The sequence below is a fragment of the Canis aureus genome, chromosome 11 (genome assembly GCF_053574225.1).
Source record: "Canis aureus isolate CA01 chromosome 11, VMU_Caureus_v.1.0, whole genome shotgun sequence".
NCBI classification, from domain to species: Eukaryota; Metazoa; Chordata; class Mammalia; order Carnivora; family Canidae; genus Canis; species Canis aureus.
Genome location: NC_135621.1, coordinates 62,097,870 through 62,118,613, shown reverse-complemented (window position 1 = coordinate 62,118,613; position 20,744 = coordinate 62,097,870). Strand labels below are relative to the sequence as shown.

General features: G+C 39.6%; 1 protein-coding gene across 8 annotated transcripts in view; it reads right to left on the bottom strand.

Annotated features, from left to right (window-relative positions):
• LOC144324194 (uncharacterized) overlaps nt 1-20,744 on the bottom strand; it is a 580,701-nt gene that overhangs the window by 161,385 nt on the left and 398,572 nt on the right. For 5 of the 8 annotated variants that reach the window (XM_077915487.1, XM_077915489.1, XM_077915490.1 and 2 more), the window contains one exon: nt 2,063-2,175. The exons of 1 other annotated variant lie outside the window; for it this stretch is intronic. The gene's annotated coding sequence lies outside the window, so the exon portion shown is untranslated. Of the gene's footprint in view, nt 1-1,025; nt 1,953-2,062; nt 2,176-20,744 lie in introns of those variants that run through there. 2 more of the 8 variants (XM_077915478.1, XM_077915476.1) reach the window with 2 other exon arrangements.

Genomic DNA, 20,744 nt, shown 5'->3' with positions numbered 1-20,744 from the left:
TGATAGAAGCCTAAGTTAAGGTGGGAAATGTTTCTCTCAGGAGAAATTTATGCAATAAAAGTTTTGGAGATAGAATGGTAAAGTTGACAAGTGAGGGGGGTTGGGGTGAGAGACAAATGTTGAGGTTTCCTGCTTGGGTCAACTGGATAGATGATGTTGCTATGGAGAGGAGGACAAAAGAAGGAGCTGGCAGGGGCACAGTCACTGAATTGTCAATACCATGGTCAACGGTGACCCTTTTCAGGGCAGTTTCAGATAAATGAGGTGAATGAAAATAAGTGCAGTGCATCAAAGAATGAATATGATGTGAAGAAATCAGAGGCTTGTAGAAGAAGTTTTCATGTATTTATTTTTCAAAAAAACTTGGTGAAGAGGAGCAGAGGGATGAATAGGCAAAGCACAGGAGACCTGTAGCGCAGTGAACTGTTCTGTGTGATATTGTAACGGTAGGTATCTGTCATTCTACTTTTGTCCAAACACAGAACACACAACACCAAGAGTGCACCCTAATGTAAACTATGGACTTTGGGTGATAATGATGTGTCAATAGAGACTCACTGATTGTAGCAAATGTGCCGCTGTGGTTGGGGATACAGAGAGCAGGAGAAACTGTGTATGTGTGTGGACAGGGATATATGGGAACTTTGTACTTTCTGCTCAATTGTCTTGTGAACTTAGAAGAGCTCTAAAGAATGATGTTTATTAAAGAAAAAAAAACTCAGTGAAGTTTGTAAGGAGAAATGAGGTGGTATCTTGAGAGGAAAGCAAAGTCAGGAAAGATAGTGGTTTCCTTTTCTCTCTCTAAATGAGAGATGCTTATATAAGTATAGGGACGTATAAGTATTTATAGGCTGTGACGTGGTCGGTGAGGAAAATATTTAAAAGAGAAAATAGAGCTGATGCAAATAAAAGTTCTAGGGAAGGACTTAGAACAGTGCCTGGTACATAGTAATTGCTCAATAAAATGTTAGATCATTACCACTACCATAATACCCATTATTTTCTTCTTTATTGTATAGTAATTTAAGCCACTGCTCCAGCTCACTAATAACACCATTACCTCATATAAAGAAAGGTTATGACTGCTTAGAGTTTGTGTTCCTGATAAGTACTTATTATAATTCCTCAAACATAATCTTCATTCATTGATTGATTCATTCAAAATAGTTACTGATAAATGGCAGAACTAGAATATTCTCAGATGGTCATTTTGGCTTTTGCCTTTATTCTGAGTACACTTTACACATTTTTATCCTTACCTTTGAAGTACCATATGGTATGTATTAAATAAATGGCCCTGGCCCTCTCAGATTACAATGATAAACTTGTCCACGTCAGTTATGAGACCTTCAACCACATGCAACATAATTACAAGTCTAGCAGGAGACTGAGGGCTCTAGCTGGGGCAGGATCAGAGATTCCTCAATGACATCCAGAACTGGATTCTTTCTAGTTTTCTGCTATGTTGGTCTCAGTGTTGCCTTCATCCAAAGGCTGGATTCCCTCAGTGTCACAAGATGGCCACAGTAGTTTTAGGTGTCACATATAGATAGAATGACATCCAGAGAATAAGAGACTATTTCTTCCTGAGTACCTTTCTTCTGGGAGGGAACCTTTCCAAAAGATCTCCAACAGACTCGTCTTATATCTCATTGCCAGAATTGTATCACAAGGACTTCAAGCCATCTGTAGGTAGCTTTGGGGTATAGGGGCTCTATAATTAGATTATCTTTTCAGAAGTACACAGTCTTGCAGAGGAAAGGTGACTTGAAATAAACAGGATTCTGTTTGGAAGGATAAGTTGTGGGGTGCCACAGAGAGATGGATGTTGGATAGGCAGTCAACAGTATTTGTTAGATTTGAATCAAAAGTAATACAGCATAAGAAAAAAAATGATATAAAATGGCAGCTCTCTTAACTTGTGGACATAAAATTTGCTTCTGGAAGTCACTCTATGAGCAAACAGATGAAATAATAGTAAAATGATAAACAGGTAAATAACTATTAAAAGTTTCAACCAGATGAAATGAGAAGGGCATTATCAAAGTGCTTGGAGACTCACCACACACACTGCATTGCTATCTCAGTATAGTTCCCATGATGCAGTGACAGAGATTTTTCATTCACTCCACCAACATTTCAGGGTCTGTTATGTGTCAGACCTAATACCAAAACCTAAAAATAAATATTAATAAAATCAGTTTTCCTTCACTACATATAGAAGACTATATATATATGACTAACTACTCAGTAAATAACTGTAACATTTGTCTTTAGGTCCATGATGAGCATCCAAGGCACAGACTAGCACAAAATGAACAGTGGTCAATTTTACTTTGTGGGTAGAAGAATTTCATAAAGGAATGTGATACCTGAACTGGGTCTTGAAAAATAATTTGCTGTTTGTGAGATGAAAAAGGGACTGGGAAGGACATTTTTAAAAGAGGACATATTATGGCCAAAGGTGTACAAGTGTGAATTAGTATTCCACCCCCATGAAACTCCAAGTAGATCCAAATGGCTAGAGAATAGAGTTCAAGAAGAAAGGCAGATGGAGGTGAGCCTGGGGACTTGGGCAGGAACAAGAAGATGGAGAGAGAGTTTTTTTTAATCTCATGTATATAAATTGGGATTTTATGTAATAAGTAACACTGAAGGCTTGACAAAGTGAATAGACATCTTAAAATATCACTGACAGCTGGGTCATGGGGAGATTGTGGTGAGAGTCAGTCTAGAGGTGGGGTGTTCAGTTTAGCAGTTGTTTCAATAGTTCAGGAAAATCATGACATCACTTGAGCCAAGGCAATGACTAGGAGTCTGGAGAACAGAGAGGGATGAAATCTGATGGAACTCAGTGAACATCTGAATGTGGAAAAAGAACTGGAAAAGTCCAGAATGATTGGGTAGGAAGAAAGTGTGATTAATGAGGAGAGAGGAGACAAGAAGAAAAGGTAAAAGTAGGATGATCAACTTATCTAGGTTTGCCTGGGTTTTCCCAGTTTTAGTGCTAAGCGAGCTACATTCTGGGAAGCCCCTTAGTCCCAGGCTTACCAGGGTAATTGGTTATCACATAAGTAAAAGTACATTTAGAGGAAAATGCAGTTAGCTCAATTTGGTAGGTAATGAATTCCAAACCTATTGGGCAGTAAAACATTCATTTGGCATCTACTTAACCCCCAAAGAGCTGGCCACTTTGGTGAAAATTCAACCAACTAGTGTTCATTAACTATGCACCCTTCAAAAAGATGGTTTTCAAACAACTTTCACATTTCTAAGCCATCCTGTAAATACCATCCAGCTTTCGTGCAGTTAAGGTAGGAGGCCCTAATACAACTGGTTAGATAGTCTTTCTCCACCAGGGTGGGTGGGCTGCAGATACAATGCAAAGGATGAATGATGGGCACCTTTTGAGCCCTTTATGCAAATCACTTAAAAAATTAACCTTGGGGCACCTGGGTAGCACAGTTGGTCAAGCATCTGACTCTTGATTTTACCTCAGGTCGTGATCTTGGGGTCATGAGATAGAGACTGCTTCAGATTCTCTCTCCCAGTCCCTCTGCCCCTCCCCCTCCTGCTTCTGTGTGTGTATGTGTGCGTGCACGCGCCAGCACATGCATGCTCATTCTCTCTCTCTCTAAAAAACAAACAAACAAACAAACCTCAAAACCTCCTTAAAAGGAGGATGTCCTACAGCAACCTATAGACATTTCTATCAAGGGGACTACCCATCTTCTTATTACAAAACTATTATCAGAAAACAGAGTGTTTCCATTCTTTATTAATCGTATCACAGACACATCTGTACTGTACATATATAAACACTCAACATTTTTTTGGAAAATGAATTATTTTAAGCCCATAAAAGTACATATTATGTTTATTACATATTCAATCAAAACAGCTATAATCTCTAAATTCCCTTATCTTTTTTTAAACAAATAAGAATTTGAAAACCAGAAAGTTTTAGGTTTGTACAGTAGCTCTGGGATGATTCTAAACATCTAGTCTGCTTAGTAAAAGCCTAGAAACATCATGGCAAGAAGGTAGTTCCATTTGATACATTTATTTGTGCTTGAGACCAGTATTATTCTACCAATAGCATGCTCTATAAACTGACCCAGTGCTCCGAGAGTCCCCAAATGCCTTATTTAAAACAATGGGGCAGACATCGAGGATGGTGCTCAACTCTTAACTTAGCAATTCCCACTACTGATTTAAACCAGACCTTCAGTGTTATTTTAACATAGGTTTTGGATTTAATTATCTTAAATGTCTAAAAGAATGCATACAATTCCCAAACTGTTTATCTCTTTTATGGTAAAATCTCTTTCCCTATCCCTAGAAATCTGTTTTAATTATTTAATCAGTTTGGCTGAAACTCACAAAGCATTAAATTGTTAGTTGTTACTTAACATTCCTTATAAATTGCATTTATTAATTTCTGGATAGAGACTTGTCCATTGCTACAGTAATTTAAATTAGTACCACATGGTTACAGACCGCTGCTGAATGATGATTAAATCTTTGGGGCAAATTCAGTCTTTTAAGATTTAAATGGCACTAGAGATAAGCTAACCAAATTTGGGTCCAAGAAGTTACAATTTATCAAAAATGTAATAAACCATGGCCAGAATATTCATCGTAAGCAGCACATAATGTGGTCCATGAAATGACATTTTAGCATCTCTCTCACTGTGGTCACAGGGAAGTGCTGACGGTGCAGACACAGCAATGCTCCATTGATATTTAACAGTTCCCATCTACAAGGTACTTGGCAATATTGTGGCTTTTTATACACTCAAGTCCCCCTGATACTCTATCAGTCATTTTGTTATTCAACACACTGACATATTCCTTTCTTGGTGCTTTAATTTCACAGGCACAAACAATCAACATAGCAGACAACCCTTTGGAATCTCAGCAACAGAAGGAGGAACTCCAGGACCTTGTGGCATTTCAGAATGATGAATCGCTAGGGGAATGAGTTCTGTAGGGACTATAGACTTTAACCCGCTGAGGTACCGGTGATGAGGGGGAGGCTCTAGAAAAGTTAAGAGATCTCTCCCAGGTCACAAAGGTGAAGAGAGGCTCTAGAATTCAGTTTCCCTTACTTGTGATCCCAAACTGTTTCTTCAATACCTACCACCACTGCAGAATCCATTCAAACTGCTGTGACCCTGGATCTTAATGTTTACTCAGATCACTGAAAGGACCTGATCATGTCTTCCCAGGGAACCCACTGAGGAAATCAAGTGATTAAAAAAATGAATCTTCCCATTGCTTTTGAATACTTAAAAAAATAATAATAATTTAAAAAGAGGGTAGCAGGCAGGGCATAGAGGAGACCATAAGTGTCTCCTACCGTAAAGACTGACTGAAACACTCAGGTAAAATAACAAAATCAACTCATAAAATAATAGATTCATCTTCCTGCTGCTAAAGATAAATATTAAATAATCCTAGGTGCTGCTGGCTGAAAATTAATTTCTGTAAGGCAAATAGTATAGTATGTATATGTGTTTCAATTTCTGTTTGGCAAGGTGCCTATTTTGAGCATCCTGCACAGACCTTTGAAGTACTTGGGCTTCTCTGATAACGCAGATGCTTAAACAAGAATTGCTTCCTCGGGGCTCCTAAGCACTGTAAAAAGTCTGTTTCGGATTGTCAGGCTCCCAACTAATTCCAGGTATCCAGTTTAAAAACACAACATTTTTTTAATACATTAATGATACATCGCAACCTCTCTGAATTGAATTGTGCCAGAAGATGGGAGTGACATTAACTTATTAGAGGAGTCACAAAGTGCTGAACCACTGCAATTTGTGTTCCCCAAATTACAGTCAGGTGCAGTTGCCCGCATGGGGCAGGCTGAAACAGGATACGCAGTGAGAAAAAAAAGTGTTTCAGATAGAGCACTGTAATGATTAATTTACAATAGAAAAAAAAAAAAGGATAGAGGGCAAATAGTACATTGTATTCTAAATCATGAAACTATTATAGACGTCCCACCTCTCTACTCTTAGACCATGAGAGCTAAGCCATTTTATCTTCCAGCCCTACTTGTTCTGACTGTGCTTCTTTGATATTGATGTTTGACAAATCACATAAAATGTCCCCAGGAAGCCAAACACACTCAAGACCACTTATGTAGAAACTTCAGAAATGTTAAAATGAAAACAATAATAATAATCCACAATCTGAACTTTTTCAGCAATCATCTAAAAGCCATAACCATTTTTTTTTTAATCATGAACACTTATCCCTGGAAGAATCTTCTGTTAGCAGCATGAGAGTTAAAGCATGCGGTAGGTATTCTGGACCAAGCAAACATCATGAAGCAAGGTGAGCTCTTGGTGGTCATGGAAAAAGAAGAAAATCACTAGGGAGTCAATACATGGAGTAACCCTCACTTCCAAGTTTACTCAAGTTCTTTCTACAGAAGGATTTAGCAGAACATTGGCTCTATAAATGGAACCAGAGAGTGGGATCCCTCACTTTGATATTCTACTAACACTCCATGCCTCTTTCCAGAAGGGACATGCAACCCAGCATAGTGACCAAATTCTAACTTGCGTCACTGCATTCTGTCTCCTCCGAATACCTCCTGGAACTTCATCTGGTCTTCATTCCATGTTGTAAACCAATATGAGCTGTTGGAAAATTGCCCTTGAGGTGGCTGTACTTCAGCACTGGGCAACATGACTCATGAATATTTTTAACAGTCAAGGCCATATGTTCCTCTCCTCTGTAGAGCATGAAGCCAAATGGAGCTTCTTAAATAACACACAGTGTGGCAGCTACTGCCAGGCACACAGGGAAGAGGCTCAGAGTTGGATGTGTTCTCACAGTCAGAGATGGGAAAGGTCCGTGACTCTGAGACAGAATATCAGCTGACTCTGAGCTAAGAAAATATTGGGAGAATAGAAGAGTTGTTTTCTGTGCTCTGTTTTCACCTTTGTTTCTATGCTTGATTTACTTTACAAGTCAGTTAAGGGGAACACTTCTTATTAGGTCAGTCTTGAAGTTAACCCAAGTCCTCCTCCCCCACCCCACTCTCTCCCAGCACTCTGTCAGGATTCCAGGGTGCCCAGGAGCTGCTGCCCAGAAGCTTGCCAATACTCACAACTGTAGTCAAGAGAAAGAAAACTCCCCTTTCTTTATGATATTAATAAAAGTATCAAAATGCACAGACACCCATGGACATACGGTAAAGTGGAAGAAGCTTTTGAAGAACGGCTTTTGGAGGGGATGGGGCTTCGTGGCAAAGGAGAGCAATGGAAGAGACGAGAATAATAGGAGCAGTGTTGCTTGAAAGAGGACAGAGACCAAGAGGGATCAGGATGGAAAAGAAGAAAGGGCACAGAAAGGAGAAACTGGGGAACACCTGAGATTCATTTTATTCTTTACAGGTCTGCCAGACTTCCACTTTCTAACGACAATTCTGTTGATTTCCAACACGGCTTTGTTTTTGAATAGTGATCTATTTAGAATTATCCAGATTTTAGTTGACCAACTAAACTTATTTTCAACGTTTCTGAGTGAGTTTAATAACCTGATCAATATTTAAGAGCCCAGCACTGTCAGCCACTTTGTTAGGGATGAGGGATTGTCATGCATAGGACCGACATGGTTCCTGACTTCCCAGAGTTTATGGCAATCAGTGACTAGCATTTGATAAGCACTAAGGGAACAACTCTGTGGGGTTAGGGAAGGATCACTGGAAGAAGTAAGGGCTAAGCTGAGACCCTCAAGATACAGTCTGATCATCTTTGTAAGTCTACCTTGGAAGATTAGAGGAGTCTCCTAGTGGGCTCAGTGCACCAGGAGACCACTACATGGTTGCACATGTGGGGATAAGCAGAACTTGCTGGAGAGCAGACAGTGTAGTGTGTCACCAATCCTAGAAGGCCAAAAATATGCCAGCTGGGGGATTCGGTGTTGACCTTGAGTTTCTAAAATGTCATTGGAAAAAATACATAGCTGTGCCTTCTAGCCCCTAACTATTCTTGCCATCACCTCCTCCTCCCTCTGATGAGATGCCTTCCAAGTAAGCAGCTACAAATGGCAGGTAATGACTTTGGTTTTCTCTTGTCCCTTGTTTACTTTGGCATCTTGCTCACCCTGTGCCTTGTCCTATCTGGCGGGAAGGTTCCTGTGGCCCTGGTTCTATTACCACATGGCTGTAAGTGGCACTTGGGCACAGACAAAGTCTGTCAGGACTTAAAGAACTTCAAAAACAAATGCCACTAAACTCTTTACAAATTTGACATTTATAGTTTAGGGTAAATCAAACCGCCCAACTCTACATGGGTGGGTAAGCTTGCTACAAAACTTGCCTGGAATAGCAGGGGATTAATTTGACCTCATGCCTTCAGTAAGAGTTATTATTTTTTACTATCTTTGACCATATTCCCGAGATGCAGAATACTTTTGAAGTGTAAAAAATGCAATCATCCAAGTGCTTAGACTATCCCACATCAAGTATCTGTATGGTTAGAAAAAAATGAATATTTGCCTTCATGTAGAAAATATCTAGGGGAGAGATTGTTCATTTATTGTTTAGATAGGTTGCTGTCTGTTATACATGGGTTTAATTATTTTCCCCACTTGCTTTTATATGCACTTTCACTCCTGTTGTGACAGGGTTTATTATTATTATTATTATTATTATTATTATTATTATTAATCCCAGGAAAAAAAGAAAAAGATTTAATATGAAAAAAAGGAGAAATGCCATAAAATCTACTGTAATAATGTGTTCGGTAGGAACTATGGTCATTGCAGGGTAGAGTTGCACACCTACTCATTCTTTTGTGATGATCATGTTTTTACTATTTCAAATTTAATACTTTTTCTAATATATTATATGTTACCTCCCATGTATTTAAGCTGTACTTAAAAGCATGCTAAGAACTGGTAATTCTTTAATGGTTGTTCACTTACAAGCGATTGTGGGTCATTACACAATCATTTAAAGGGCATTAATGAGAACCATTTAATGGTTTTAGTAGAATATCATTGTAAGGGACAGGGGAAAAGTTACTGGCTGTAAATTTTTATGACCATTTCTTACAAAACGTATTACTTTAAAGATTTATGTATGTAACAATGAGTACAATAAAAGCCATGCTAAAAATAATTTGAAATCAAAGTAATGCATATAGATAAGTCTTTGCTCTGCTGCAATTGGGTGGGCACCTTTTAAAAACATCTTCCTTTTCTCCCTCGTTTCCTCCCTTCCACTCTCTCTCTCTACCTTTCATTCTTCCTCACTTTCTTCTCTCCCTCCTTTCCTACTTTCCACCCTTACTCACAACTTGCAGTTTCTTTCTTAAAAGTGATTTTTAGTACCATTAAAGATTTTGGTTTTAATGAAAACCATTACAGACAGAATCTTAACCAGTATGTTTTTTGGCTGGTGAGGGTGGAGAACAGAGGGGTAAATATAGCAGGACAACATTGCATAGACATGCCCCAAATGTAGTGGCTCTTTGTTTACAGAACTTTCCCTCATATATCATTATTTTAAACTATTTCCTCTTATATACTATAGGACTAAAATAGAAAATCCAATACTTTCTAGGACATCACTCTTTAAGGCAGGACAGGGGACTAAAAAGGGAGAGGAACTAGTCTGGTAGTACACCCACGGAAATCTGTAAAATACATACAGAAAGGAGCCTCACTCATACCCAGAGGAGCATGGAGCATCTGGCTCCATGCAGCTCACCTCTTGAAAAAGAAATGGGTATTTGAGAAGCTCACTCTACTGAGGGATAACCTTATTAAAGTGCTTTAATAACACAACAGTCATTGTATTATGCCTGGTTTTGTCCACTTGTGATTCTCGTGGAATACATAATGAATAAGACAATGCCCCTTTCCCAGGATTCTTGCATAAGCAGGAGGATATTTCTAATTAAAAAGGCAGAGTTAGCGCAGCACATGAAATGAACAGAACCATATCTCTAGAAATGCCGAGATTTTACTGTTTGCATTAAGTAACGCTTGTATTTCTCTCTGAAGCTAGCCCAATACCCATTACCAATAAGATGAAGATTTAAGATAACTTGGTCAAAAGATGGTGAATTACAACTTTTAATTAAAATGTAGAAAATAGTTGCTTTAAAATAAACATGATAATACTTTCATGATCATTAATTTTTTATGGAGAGAACAACAAAAGCAACCTGAATATTTTAGAATGTGACATTATAAAGTCAAGCAAAGGGGATTTTTAGGAAATTATGCATATCCCAGAGAGAAGATTGCATAGTTGATACTCTCCATTTCTAGTCCCTGTGGAAACCCTGGTAGTATGCAAACCCCACACACCTGGATATCCAGGGATTCCTCTGCTTGACCTATTCGGGTAAAGCAAGCAACAACTGGGATGATAAGAGGGTAGGGCAAGCACTGGGGTTCTACGGTTTACTGTCACCCAACAATTCATTCAATGAATAATCACAGGGAGAAGAAGAGCTGATTTCCTTATGTAGCCTAGATACCTTGATAAGAAATTTTTAAAAGTAAATTTAATATGCAGTTGAAAATATTATTGGTTCTATGTTCCAGATCCACTGTAGCACAATTGGTGAGGTGTGTGTGTGCATGCACACACACGCACACTATGGTTCCCTCACCAGGATGAGTTCATAGTGATGCAAACCTAGCTTCAGACCTCTTTCTAACATTATCTCCAACTCCACCCTTAAGTAAATGTCTTATTACTGTTAAGCCTTTTCTGGCTCAGTGTGCGTGCACAGTTTTCTCTGTCATATTACCATGCTGATTCCTGCCAGGGATCGCCTTGACTTCTCTCCACCCACATGCTCTCTATCTTCATCACCTCAAGTCCACCTCCTAAAGGAAGCCCTATCTGACCTAATGCTTGGCTTCAAAAATCTCCATCCACTACCAAATACCTAGGTAAACTGTGGTGAGAGTTACTGGGAAGATAGAACTGGGCACCCTCTGATAGGGCTTTTTTTTTTTTTTTTTTTTTTTGGATCAGTTGGCTTCTTCATTATTAAAATGAGGAAACAGTCATGTCTGCTTTATAAGGCTGTTGTGTTAATCAAATCAAAAACACATTTTAAAAGCATCTGGAATACCAGTTTCACAATAAATGTTCTTTCTTCTATTTCTCCTTACCTACCTTTCCAATTCAGAGAAATCTGTGTCTAAGCCCTTTTGGCATAACAACTTGTTACACTTACTTTCTCGTGACTTTTAATTATTTGTTTTTGTGAATTTTCATTCTCCATCATCTCTCCCCATTAGTCTATAATCCCACCAATGAAAGAACCCTTATTTTTGTATCATCATATTCCCTCTCTCCATGCACAGTAAGGATCAGTAAAATTTTATTAGAAGAGTGAATAATAAATACTTTCTCTAATGTCTGGTAAAAAATTAATTTCCATAAAATAAAAGCCATGAATTGGCAACATCGTACTCTATTTTTACCCCCCTAGTATGCTGGAAATGACTGAATTTACATACGGTGGGGAAGAAGCATCAAACAGTCTGATTCCAGGTTGTTTTCTACCATCTGAGCCGGACAGCTCTATAAGCTAATAGGTGGTACTACTGAAGTAAGATCATGCATTTAATCCCAATATGGATGTGTTTACTTTACAGAAAGAACTTCAATGTGCCTCGGGACCACGTCTGTGTATTTTCAAGCAAGCGTTAAAAAATAAAAATAAAGAACGCTATTGGCCCCAAGACAGTCTTAGGAAGTGAGCAGTGAGAATTAGTGTAAAGGAAAATAAAAATCAAGCCTCATCTACCACTTGTGATGGAAAGATAACCTTAGGTCTTGGTAGTCAAAGCACTGCACATTTTAGCATTTAACATTTAACTTATAAGCTTCTTCCATTGATGAAAGGAGGTGTGGTGCATGAAGGCAGCAGAGCAAAGCAATTATGAGTTTGGCCTCTGGTGCCAGATGGTCTGACTGTTCTGTGACCTAGTCAAGTTACATAGACATTCTCTGCCTCAGTTTCCTGACTGGTAAAATAGGAGAACAATAGTTCCTACTTCAAGCACTGTTTCAAGGCTTAAAAAGATAACACATGTAGAGAAAGCCCTTATAACAGGGCCTGGTATAGAGTTAGGGCCATGTGAGAATTAGGTATTAACCTGGCAAGATCTGAAAAGATTTGAGAGATTCTGTAGTAGTAGTTGTTTCTTCTGCTCAGCCTCCTGCTCCTTCATTATTAGGAACATTATTAGAAGCTTCATTATTAGCAGCATTATTCATTATTATCCCCAAACAGCATATCGGGAAGCTTGAGACTTGCTCCCTGGGTATTTCTTCCCCTCGATGGAGGAGTAGGAGAAGAGTAACAGCAGAAGCAGCATGGGCAGTGGATCCTCAAGTCCTTCTGCAATTGTTCATATATTTTTCAAAGCCGATCAACAAATGTGTGTGCCCTGTATTCTAAGGCTCTCAGGGCTGGTACCCTTTTTTTTTTTTTTTAATTTATGATAGTCACACAGAGAGAGAGAGAGAGAGAGGCAGAGACATAGGCAGAGGGAGAAACAGGCTCCATGCACCGGGAGCCCGACGTGGGATTCGATCCCGGGTCTCCAGGATCACGCCCTGGGCCAAAGGCAGGCGCCAAACCACTGCGCCACCCAGGGATCCCAGGGCTGGTACCCTTAAGTAGCACATCTGGATACCAAACTAAAAGCAAAACGAGAGTTGCAAAATAAAGAAACAGCTTTCCAAGGGGTGAGGCAAGTTAGCACGGGGCCACACCACCTAAATGAGAAAGGGGGCCACACCACCTAAATACCTTGCCCCCAGAGATCGCAATAGAGCAAGAACCACTAAATGCATGGCGATATCCACATCAACAACTTCTAACAAAGCTGAGCTCTCAGAATCCAAAGAAAATATTGGTGGTGCCTCCATCTGACCAGCAGCAGGAAAGTAATGATTTTTGTGAATTCTGCTAGGAAGTTGCTACGGCCTTAAAAGATATGCAGTAGGATGTGTCATCTGATTTGATGTGATTTCTAGAAAGAGAAAGGTAAGTTAAAAATAATAATTCCATTTTAATGCATGTTTACTCTTGCCTTTGTCTGGAGTCCAAAAACGACAACATGCTCTTCCCATTTACTAGAGCAGCATTATTTTTATATAAAATTTGAAACCATGTGCACTGACGAGGCACCCCTCTGAGAAGGTAAGCCTGATATTCCCATCTATCACATACCCTTCAGACTCTTCTAACTTAAGGGCTTGTCATTTCAGTGGGGAGGAGGATCTACCAAATACCAGCCACGTGGAGTTTTATTCCTTCATGCTGTTCGTGATAAACTTCAGGGGACATATTTTAACATTCAACAAAACCTGAAATTTCTGGGGCCACCCCAGCAGGAGGATAATATCACTGCTCTGAGAGCAGCACTGAGTTTTAAGACACTGCCAAACAGTCCATAGAATGGCATAGAATGTGACAATGTATATAATTCCTGGGGGTAGGGGGATACGGACTGGGGTGGGGGGGGGACTCTGCAAGCTTCAAAAATACCTGGTATTAATCTACAGCTCATCTCCCACATTATCATTATTATTATTATCATGATGACAAGGATGATGTTATTGTTATTGTTCTTTGTCTTCTTAGGAATAGCCTCTTTTGGGAAGAGAGAACCATTCACCTTCTGGCAGAGCAGTCATTCTTTTGGATCACAGGGTATTATTTTGCCAGCTTCTCAGGGTTGCTAAATTGCTGAGAAAACCGTGGGGGTTTGGGCTTCATGCCTGGAAGAGGCACAGCTGGAGATCAGCTCTGGGTGCATGCCTCCACCATGCTCCTCTGTCCCTTTGGCCCCATTCCCTACAACTGTAAGAAGGAGAAAAGTTGCCAGATCCAGCTTTCCTTTCGAATGCACTTCAACCACCATTTTTGAGGACCTAATCAGACCCAGGTCTGTGCTAGAGACTGTTGGAGATAAGAGACAAGTTTTGGACACAAAGTTGAGACACATTGAATTCACACATACACACGTACACATATATAAACACGTATACACACACACACACACACACACACACACACATACACACACACCATCAGGCCTTAAAGAGCAGAGGGTAGAAATATCCTTAAGCTCTCCTGTCCTTAGAAATGAGTTAGAACATCCCTAGCAAAGCCCTAGGGAAAGTGCATTTGCTGGGACATTAACCAAGATATTTGGAGATCTCACTTTTCTGCTGGTAGTAGGAGAGCAAAGACAATGTTAATTGCAAGAAAATGAGCAAAGAAGCAGGTTTTAACTTTCATGCTCTCACAGGGCCAGAGAGGGAGATTACAAGGAAAGCACAAAGGCAAATGCATGCGGCGGTCTCCTGCGTCCCCAGGGAGGGAGATGAGCATCACAGGATTTGCTGTGGAGGCCCACGGCCAGCACAATCTATTAAATAGCTCAAGTTAGTCAATGTGGAAGAAATTTTTAGACACACATGCCCAACCATATGTGCATGGCCAAGATTTAAAATAGAAAAGTGAGAGACTGTTGGATGACTGAGGATTTTTCCCTTGCCAGGAAGTCCTCCTTAAGGATTTCATAGCTTGCAAAAGAGAATTGCTTGCCAGACAAGCCAAGAAAAAGACACAGAAGATTGGGACCTGCTTCCTTAATGATGAAATGTCATACTGCTATGTAAATCAACCCAAAGAAAAGAGGCAGGCATGATTAAGATGGCTCTGCAGAAACAAGGGAGGTTTCTCGACATCTCTTCCCTAAACTACTGTAATTCCTCAGACTTCAGGGCTGAAGGCATGCACACACAATGGAACCTTATTGGTGGTGGCATTAGGCAATAAAGGAAACCCCTGTCGTAGAAATTCCATGTCACAACAAAAAATTACACTGTATGTCCCCAATTCATGAGGGCAAATTTTCTGCTGTCACGTAGGTGGCAGATCAAGAAGCTCCTCTGTTGGGTTTCAGTATTTGTTTGTTTTAATGTATATGGAATGACATGATAAGAACATACGATGGATCTCTCTAGCCAGGTAAGAATCAGCTTTATTAATTTTCAATCATATCAAGTAGATAATTTTTAGTGCTATTTTACTAGCAAACACCCATCTCAGCAAGCCCGTGTCTCAGTTCCTTTCTCCCTGCTTTTCCTCTAGCTTCTCTCCTCTTCCCTTTCTTCCTGAGCCCAGAAGAAAGAAGTGAGATGGCATGCCATTCTGTAGCATGGTGTAATAAACACTGAGATCGTCTGTGATGGCCAATGTTTTGTTATGTCATCACTCAATATGTACGGTTGAAAATATTCTTGTCATGTCTGGGAAAAGAGTGGTTTGGGTACGGCATAAAAATAAAGCTATTCTCTCATACCTTGGAAGCTTCGATACTTCAGGGCTCTGACTCTTGGGTCATTTACTGTAATTTATGTGTTCCAGAAGAATTGCAATCACATCTTCTAGAAGTTCCATATCCCAGGAAGCTTCCTCCTAAATTGTACCATCAATTTTCAATTCACTTAGATTCCTATAATTTTATGACTAGAGGGGGCTTTAGAATTGATTTAATCAAATTCTGTCATTTCACAGAAGAGAAAGGTGAGGCCCTCAAATGTTAAGTGAGTTGTTATATTACAAAGGTACTTGCTAGGTAAGTCAGTGTGAGTTTCATAGTCCTTTGCCTTCTAGTGTAGTATTCTTAACACTACTCTCAACTTCAGTGTCATGTTATATAATTAACTCTTCCATGTTCCCAGTAATAATATGAGATCTCCCTACTAAAAATCAGCCTTTATGTTTAAAGTTCAGTCTACCGAAGCAGAAGTGATCTCTGACGACAATCTGGAAAAGAAAACAATTCCTACCAGAAAAAAAATGGGAGATGCACTGCTGCTAACAAATCAAACTAGGATTGCTTGAATTCATTAAATATCATAAACCCATTACTAATTCATGCAAGGAACAGTCCTGTATTATGAAGAAAATATTAATATGATGAAAGACTAGCCCATGAACCACCTGGAGAGTATCTGTCAACCATAAGTGTTTCCACGCAGTAATAAGAATCACTGCTTCACAGGCAGTGAGGTGGCTGCCATATTCCTCCACTGGGACCACTCAAATTATCACCTCCACCATCATCAGTAGTGAACTTTCGTACATCTTCTCTAGAAAGCAACAATTCAGTTGCTAGGAATTGACAGTCTTCATTTACATCCCAGCTGTAAAGATGGTATAAAGGAGCGCATCCACTCTCTTCCCAGAGAGACAGAAGAACAACTTCAAGGAATATGACTTCACACTAGATGATGATGCCATGGCTCTCTAAGGAAACCCATCCCACAGTCTTCTAATCAAGCCATCAATATCTCTAACCCATGGGCTACATTTTGATCTTCATCTTTCTTGTCAACGTCAATTACTCTTTTAGGGTGCACTTGGGGAAGGCTTCTAAACTCCTAACAAAATGGGGTTCTATCACTCTTGAGGAACCGCACAATCAAGCCGAACAACCTGCTTTTCTATCTGTCCCCCCGCACCTTTATTTCTATTCTGTCTTTCCAAAGTAGTGAAGAGCAATAGAAAGAGGATTAAACTGGAAATCCAGAGACTTGAATTCCAGTTCTAACACCTTAACTAAGTACACAGCTTTGGGAAAACCACTTGATCTCCTGGACCTTGGTTTCCTCATCTGCAAAAAGAAAGCGTTGAAGGAATGAACACAAATGTTTAATGCTTTAGTATTCTGGGAACTTCCTATAGCACAGGATTATTGCTAGAGAAAGGATGTCAGATTATAAAGCTCCTGGAAGTTCTCTCCTGGCTTAAATTACAGTGTCAAACAAATTCTGAGCCCCGAACAAATAATCAAGTGCCAAGGGAAAAAATTCCGGCATTATTTATTGCCCTGTAAGTTGCTATGAAATACTAATGTCAAGTACTAGTGATGGTACTTGAATTACTGTATGTACTCAGATAATTACTGTATGTAATTTGCAAATATGCAACAGCATGTACATTGGAACGATAAGGATAACAATACAGTTGATAACAACTTAGGCTTGCATGAGATTATTTTACTTAGCATTTCAAAGTGTTTCATAAACACTGGCTCATCTATTTTCTGAATACCAATAATGCAAGGTACAGCTGGGGACAGAAAGAGAAGGAGTGAAGTGTATATCCACACTTTGGAGGTGGGCAATTGGGGCTCTGACAAAAGTACTGATTTCCCCTGGGTGATACAAAACCAGAAACAGACGTGGAAACATGGACCCCGTTTCTGGGTAGGCAGCCTGCTGCTCAGAACACAAGCCCACCCCAGCTCTTCAATTTACAGTATGAAGTTTATGACATGGCATTACCCAGGCACTTTAGGGTGTCAATTTCCTTTACAATTTTATAAAATATCATTTGGAAGGAGGAAGAAATTTATGCTTGTGCACTAAGAGCTCTCCTGTCTGCCCACCCTCTTGGGATAAGAGTTGGTTTCACCTGAACAGAGTTGCAAATAGGAGGCACACACTCAATGCTGGGAAAGCCATGGGGTTTTGTTTTTAATTTAAAGAACGACTCTGATTTGGCTACACATTTTAAGCAGGCACTGTATAATACAAATCCACTGAATTCACTCAGACAGGAACAAGTTATGCCATCCTAATACTGTCTAGAAACCAGATGTATAGTTACTGTTTTTCTTTTCTTATTTTTTTTTCTCTTGCTGCACAAAATTAGTTCCTCGGATACCAAGATTCTAGAGGCTCATTGTCTTGCAAAATATTCAGGTGCCTCACGATGATCTACAATAATAAACCTCCAGTGCTATGGCAAAACACAGATAAAAATGTAAAAAAATATATATGCATGTATACATAAAATGAAATATAGATGTGGTATGAGTGAATCACAACACAAAGAGAAACCAGGGAGGGTGTGAGGACGATAGCTTCCCTTCCAATCATGTGAACTGGGAAATAGGATGGATGCTCATTAAAGTAGTTTACCAGGACTCCAATTTGTTCTGTGATTAAGAGGTATCGGTTGGAGGAGATTGGTGAGGGGGATCAATATACTTGTCTTCATTCTTAATTCTTTTTTAATGTCTCTGTCTCCACAGAGCAGCTCAATCAGAGATGTAGAGTCAGTCTTTATCCACCAGGGGGCTGTACTTCAGAAAGGAAACCCAAAACCCCCAAAACAAACAAACAAACAAAAAACCCTAAGCTTTGGGCTATAGCAAGTCAATCAAGCTGACACCCAGCTCCCTCTGTCCCAAATGCCCAACTTTTGTTCAAGTGCTGCCATGTTTCTGGCCAAGAGATGTGATGGGGGTGAGACATAGAGGATGGAAAGAGTCATGGAAAAAAGCTACTCATTGATCTTAAAATGAGATGGTAGTATAAAGTACCTAACAGTCTTTTACTCTGAACACCCGATTGACGCTGTTCCATCACATCTGCATCTTTCTCTACAACTCAAGCTAAGAGGAGTTCTTACCTAAAACTCTGTGCTCCCATAATCTGAGGCCCACAGGAACGAGATCCATCTTCCTCTCTCTGAGTCTCCCAGGTTCAAACTCTCTGGAGACCGTTCTTAGCCAGGGGGTAGTTTTGCCCACAAGAACACATACTGCAATGTAAGGAGACACTTTTGATTGTCAAAACTAGGGGGAGGAGAACTACTGACTGGTATAGAGCAGATAGAGGTCAGGGATTCAGTTAACACATTTTACAGTGCATGGGGCAGCCTTCGATAGCAAATAAGTGTGAAGTAAATAATTACCCAGTTCCAAATGTGAATGGTGCCAAGATCCACAAATACTGCTCTTTGGTGATAGGGATACCTTGATGCTTCCACCCAAGTGGCCAGTGACATAACTGACTGAACTCTGAATTATTGTAAAAGTCTGAAATGTAGAATTCCTCCTACTTCCTAATGTGTATGCTGCATAGAGCCAAATGTAGGGTCATTTTCACTGTCGCATCTTTTCAAAATGAGTCAATTCAAGGGACTGGAAAGGGGCTAGGAAGGTGGAAAGAAGTTGTGTTGTTGTTGTTATAATCCTTCTGTGCCTATAAGTTTCTATTTGTATGCCACAGACTGTTAAGTGTGTTCATTAAAACCTGTTCCTTCCACTTCTTGGTATATAATAGAATATAATAGACTATATTTCCCAGGCTCCTTTGCAGTTGCACAGCCATGTGACTGAGTCCTAGACAATGGAATGTGAGAGGAAGTAATAGAAGCATTTCTAAGCCTGGCTTATAAAACATTATCACATGATCCTTTACCCTCTTTCTTTCCTTGACTCCTGGCCATATACAAGGTCCTAGCAAAAGAATCCAAGGGTGAAAGGGACAGTGGTTCCACTAGATAGAAGAAACCTTGGTCCCAGAAGGACCATACTGAAGACCACTTGTTAACCAACAACACTTGCATTGGACTTTATGTGAATAAGAAATAAAATAAGCCGCAAGGAATTGGGCATTGTTACAGCAACTAGCATTACTTAGCCTAAATTAACACAATATGCATGTATTATTTTAACAATTATAATTCAAATATAATTAAAAGCTAGTTTTCAAATATTTGTTAAGAACATATTGCTGTCGAGTTTCTGTTTTAGATTTTCAAAAATGCCATAGAAATTTCTTTTTCTGATGTAAATTGACCCATATCACTTTCTTCAGTGGCTTCCTGTTGCACTTAGCATAATATTTAAAAATTCTTATTATGATTTGCGTGGCCCTCCTCAATTGCAAAAGAATATTATGCTTGAGGTATGATAACAGGAGCGTTTTGATGAAAGGATGAGCTTTGTCTCCCACTACAGGTATGAAGAGATCAGATACCCCTTTCTGCATGGCTAGCAGCTAGAATGTAGGCTCAGATAATCTAACATTCCTAATCAAGATTTTAAATCTTAAGGAAGTAAAACAAAGACACAGGGATAGTTGAGAAATCATTCAGTGTAAAAGTCTTGACTATATTAGCACCAAACATCCAGGGCATTAGTGGCAGTGGCATGCATTATTCAGACTCTTCCTGTATAACTTTGTGTTGTCCTGCTGCCTAGCCTCATTTAGATCTTGCCTATTTCTTAATTTGAACTTCCTATTCTTTCTGTGAGCAATTAATTTTTTTTTTGCTTAGTTAACCAATTTTAAAATGGACTGCTTGCAAGCAAAACTCATGAGTGATAGAAAATCTGCCCTTACCCCAGGAATGTACACTTTATGAAGGCAGGAACTGTGTCTGTTTTGTTCAATGTTCTATCTCCACCCTGCTACCTAATATCTAGTACATCATAGAAGCTGGTTAAATATTTTTTGAATGAATGAATGAAGATAGCAGAATAGCAAGCAAAGTTTACACATCAGCCATCAGTTCCATCCTTCCACCTCAAAATCAAGATTTAATAAAGCGGGAAGTTAGGAATATAAGGAAGATAGGGTTGGGATCCCTGGGTGGCGCAGTGTTTTGGCGCCTGCCTTTGGCCTGGGGCGCGATCCTGGAGACCCGGGATCGAATCCCACGTCGGGCTCCCTGCATGGAGCCTGCTTCTCCCTCTGCCTGTGTCTCTGCCTCTCTGTCTCTCTCTGTGTAACTATCATGAATAAATAAATAAAATCTTTAAAAAAGAAAAAAAAAAGATAGGGTTGAAGTGGAGGGAAATTAACACTTGAGTAATGAGAGAAAGGCACTGGGGGAAGGTAGTGCTCACTAAATACTTTGTGGAAAATGGAA